The sequence below is a fragment of the Bison bison genome, unplaced genomic scaffold, assembly GCF_000754665.1.
Source record: "Bison bison bison isolate TAMUID 2011002044 unplaced genomic scaffold, Bison_UMD1.0 scf7180017849238, whole genome shotgun sequence".
Taxonomy (NCBI): Eukaryota; Metazoa; Chordata; class Mammalia; order Artiodactyla; family Bovidae; genus Bison; species Bison bison.
Window position 1 is genome coordinate 6,712 of NW_011479811.1, and position 4,512 is coordinate 11,223.

General features: G+C 46.6%; 1 pseudogene; it reads left to right on the forward strand.

The window, feature by feature from the left end:
• The first annotated feature begins 2,981 nt into the window (after positions 1–2,981).
• LOC104993470 overlaps positions 2,982–4,512 on the forward strand; it is a 2,257-nt pseudogene continuing 726 nt past the window's right edge.

The following is a 4,512-nucleotide window of genomic DNA, read 5'->3' on the forward strand; positions in this document are numbered from 1 at the left end:
ACTTATTTTTTTTTGGGCTCCAAAATCACTGCAGATGTGACTGCAGCCATGAAATTAAAAGACGCTTACTCCTTGGAAGGAAAGTTATGACCAACCTAGATAGCATATTCAAAAGCAGAGACATTACTTTGCCAACAAAGGTCCGTCTAGTCAAGGCTATGGTTTTTCAGGACTATGAGAAAGCTGAGCGCCGAGAATTGATGCTTTTAAACTGTGGTGTTGGAGAAGACTCTTGAGAGTCCCTTGGACTGCAAGGAGATCCAACCAGTCCATTCTGAAGGAGATCAGCTCTGGGATTTCTTTGGAAGGAATGATGCTAAAGCTGAAACTCCAGTACTTTGGGCACCTCAGTCAAAGAGTTGACTCATTGGAAAAGACTCTGATGCTGGGAGGGATTGAGGGCTGGAGGAGAAGGGGACGACAGAGGATGAGATGGCTGGATGGCATCACTCACTCGATGGACGTGAGTCTGGGTGAACTCCAGGAGTTGGTGATGGACAGGGAGGCCTCGTGTGCTGCGATTCATGGGGTGGCAAAGAGTCGGACAGGACTGAGCGACTGAACTGAACTGAACTGAATAATTTTACCTCTTAACCCTTTTCTGTGATCTTGCCTCCCCCTTCAGCCCTATCCTCAGTGGTAACCACTAATTCATTCTTTGTACTGGTGAGTCTATTTCTCTTTTGTTATAGTCAACCGTTTTTTTTTTTTTTCAGATTGTGAAAACATACAGCATTTTTCTTTCTTATGACTTATCTCAATAAGCATAATATAACTTATTTCAATCAGCATGATACCCTCTAGGTACATCCATATTGTTGCAAATGGAAAGATTTCACCCTTTTTTATGGCTGAGGATTATTCCATTAAATATATATATATATATATATATATATATAAATCAAAAATGAAAGTGTTAATCACTCAGTCATGTCCAACTCTTTAGGATCCCATGGACTGTAGTCCACCAGGCTTCTCTGTCCATGGAATTCTCCAGGCAAGGATACTGCCGAGGGTAGCCTTTCCCTTCTCCAGTGGGATCTTCTCAACCCAGGGATCAAACCCAGCTCTCCTGCACTGCAGGCAAATTCTTTACTGTCTGAGCACAGGGAAGCCAATACACATGTATATATAAAACACCTTTTTTACCCAGTCATCTATTGATGGACATTTAGGTTGCTTTCCTATCTTGGTTATTATCAATTATGCTGCTATGAATATTGGAGTGCATACATCTTTCTGAAGTAGTGTTTTCGTTTCCTTTGGATATATACCCAGGAGTAAAACTGCTAGATCATATGGAAGTTCTATTTTTAATTTTTCAAGGAACCACCATACTGTTTTCTATCATTACTGTAGCAACTGACATTTCCACTATCAGTGTACTAGGGCTCCCTTTTCTCTACATCCTCACCAACACATGTTATTTCTTGTTTTCTGATGACAGCCATTCTGACAGTGGTGTCCCATGCCTCTTGTACCCGAATATATGTTTTCTTCCTCAAGTTAGGAAACTTTTCAATTATAATTTTACCAAACATATTTTTGACCCACTTCTCTCTCATCTCTTCCTATAACGTGAATGTTAGTACACTTGATGTTGTCCCAGAGGACCCATAAACTATCATCCATTTTTTAAATGTGTTTTCTTGTTGCTGTTCTGGTTAGGTGATTTCCACTCTTCTGCTTAGGTGTTCTTCTGTGTCACCTCAGCTGGCCTGAATTCCTTCTAGCACATTTTTCATTTCATTTATCATAATCATCAGCTCTGAGTGGTTTTTATATTTTCTAATCCTTTGCTGAACTTTCCACTGTGTTCAGTTCTTGTTTTCTCAAGTTCACTTAGCATTTTTATTACCGTTGCTTTGGACTCTTTGGCAAGCAAATTAATTGTCTCTATTATCTTGTTCTTTCATTTAAAATACATGCCTCTGTTTTCTCATTTTCTTTAACTTTCTCAGTCTGCTGCTATGAGGTTAGGTGAAACCGTCACCTATCCTGGTCTTGAAGGCATGTCCTTGCATGGCAGTGTCCCTTTGCAGTGTGCATGTGCCTGGTGACTTTGGTGGGAGAGCTGGACCAGAAGTAAGTGGTGACTGCGTCTTCTCCCAGGTTGGAGGGGCTACAGCCAGAGCCAGGTGCCAGCCACGGCTTCTCCTAGGCTCCATACCAATTGCCACCCTATTGTGGAAGGAACAAAAGCCAAGTGGCAGGAGCAGGAGTCTTAAGGGAGCTTAATCTTCCCCCAGATTGATGACTGTCTTCATCTTGGCTGGGGGCATAGCCATGGCCTAAGGCCTCAGGGCCACTTTTGAGCTGGTTCCATTTTTTCCTCGGTGTGTACCCCTTGGTTAGAGGCAGGATGGGGAACCAAAGCGTTGGAGCCAGACCACAGAGCTTTCTCTGCTCCTTCCCTGGTGCTCACCTACCCACTGGCAGTGGTGGCCTCTGCCTTTGAGGGGAGCAGAAGGGGATGGAGTAGGATCCCAGGCACTGGGAGATGCTCTGGGGGCAGTCCTGGCAGGCTGGCCAGAGCACCAGGCAGTGTTCAATCTACTGCCTCTGCACTGGGACTTGGGGCAAGCAAGCTGTACATGCTCTTCAAGACCAGGGTCTCAGTATCTTATAGCCCCTACAATAAGCCCTATTGATTTCCAGACCAGCTAAAGGCCTTATCTTGACACAGATTAAATGTTATCATCACCCCTCTGCTCTTTGCATTTGGGGGCCCTGAGAAGACAAAGCCAAGCTTACCAGGTGTTTTCACAGCATCATCTCAACCCCAGACTAGGATCCTCCAAATGTCTTTGCTGAACATTTCCTCCAATCTCTTTCCAAAGCCTCAGGGAAGGCAGGAACTATGGCCTTCTCACTGTGAGGTCACCAGCATTTTAGACCTGGCCTGACACACTGTAGGCAGTTACACCTATTTGATGAATGAGTGAATGAACAAATTGTTTCTAGGATTCTTTCAGGTAATCATGGGAGAACGGAAGGTGGCAAGAGAGGAGGAAAATGCCTATGGTAAAAACACATTTCACAATGCATATTTGCCCCCAGGTGTGAACCCTGGATGGTAGATGGATGGGCTAATTCAAGACTGAACAAGAGAAGCCAAGAGGTGACTCGATGCTGGGATGAAGCAGCAAGAGGTGGGCTGGCACTTCACCTGGATCTTTGTCCCTGCCCTGCTGTGAGATATCAAGTTCTTTGACTAACCTGTATCTCCATTTCCAAAATAAAATGAATAATCAGAACTGGATGTAGAGGGCATCAAGTCATGTATTAGAGGGAATACGGTTCACCAGGTAGAAGGTGTTAGGAAACAAGGATGGAGGGCTACACAAGTGTCTTATTAGGCAGCAGGTTTAAGAAACAAGAGAGGAGGTGGAGGGAGGCAGGAAGGGAAGGAAGAGAGTTGAGCTCATCTTATTTTCTGACGCCCTATGAAGACAGTGCTACAATATTGATTCCGTTTGTGCAGAAGAGGTTTAACACTTAGATTAAGCAGCTCCACTGGAGAAGGAAATGGCAACCCACTCCAGTGTTCTTGCCTGGAGAATCTCAGGGGCAGGAGAGCCTGGTGGGCTGATGTCTATGGGGTCACACAGAGTCGGACACGACTGAAGTGACTTAGCAGTAGCAATAAGCAGCTCCCCAGGGTTACAAGGCTGGTAGAGGACAGTCTATGATTCAAACCCTGGCTATGGGACTCCAGATAGCCCTCCAGACTGGGCCCACTGCCCCTTTCTCCAGTGGGACACCATCAGGGAAAAGGACCAGCTCTGCACAGCCTGGATGACAGATCATATCAGACAAAGTAATGGCCTGTATTACAAAGGCGCATCCTCTAGAGAGACGTTCAGCAGCTGCTGGAGCACAGGTGCATGCATGACGCTAAAGACAGGAGAAATAGACAGGTAGAGACCCCCTTGTAGTGCCCAAATCTCACAGCAGGTCACTCAGTAAAGTTAAAGTGAAAGTCACCTAGTCATGTCAGACTTCGCGACCCCATGGATGATACAGTCCATGGAATTCTCCAGGCCAGAATACAGGGGTGGGTAGACTTTCACTTCTCCAGGGGATCTTTCCAACCAAGGGATAGAACCCAGGTCTCCCACATTGCAGGCAGATTCTTTACCAGCTGAGCCACAAGGGAAACCAGTAAAGTTCTGGTCCCAAACACAACCGTGGAAGCACTCTGTTCTCCTTTGCTCGCAAGGCGTCCAGGAGACCCGGGGACCAGGACATGTTGCTCTCAGGTTCCAAAGCTTACACAGGTTTCCAGGAGTTCAGATCCGCCCTGCAAGAGCGCAGGCTGCGCCTCCTCCTGGCCCGGAGGTCAGGGACTGGGAAGAGCGCCACGGGCAGCAGCATCCTCCAGCAGAAGCATTTCCTCTCCAGGTCTCTAGGCTCGCGGCCACAGCGGTGACCAGCGCCTGAGCCATGGGGAGCTGCCACTGGGCCTCATGGGACGTGGAAGCCCTCGACACCCCAGACCTCTTCAGTCCC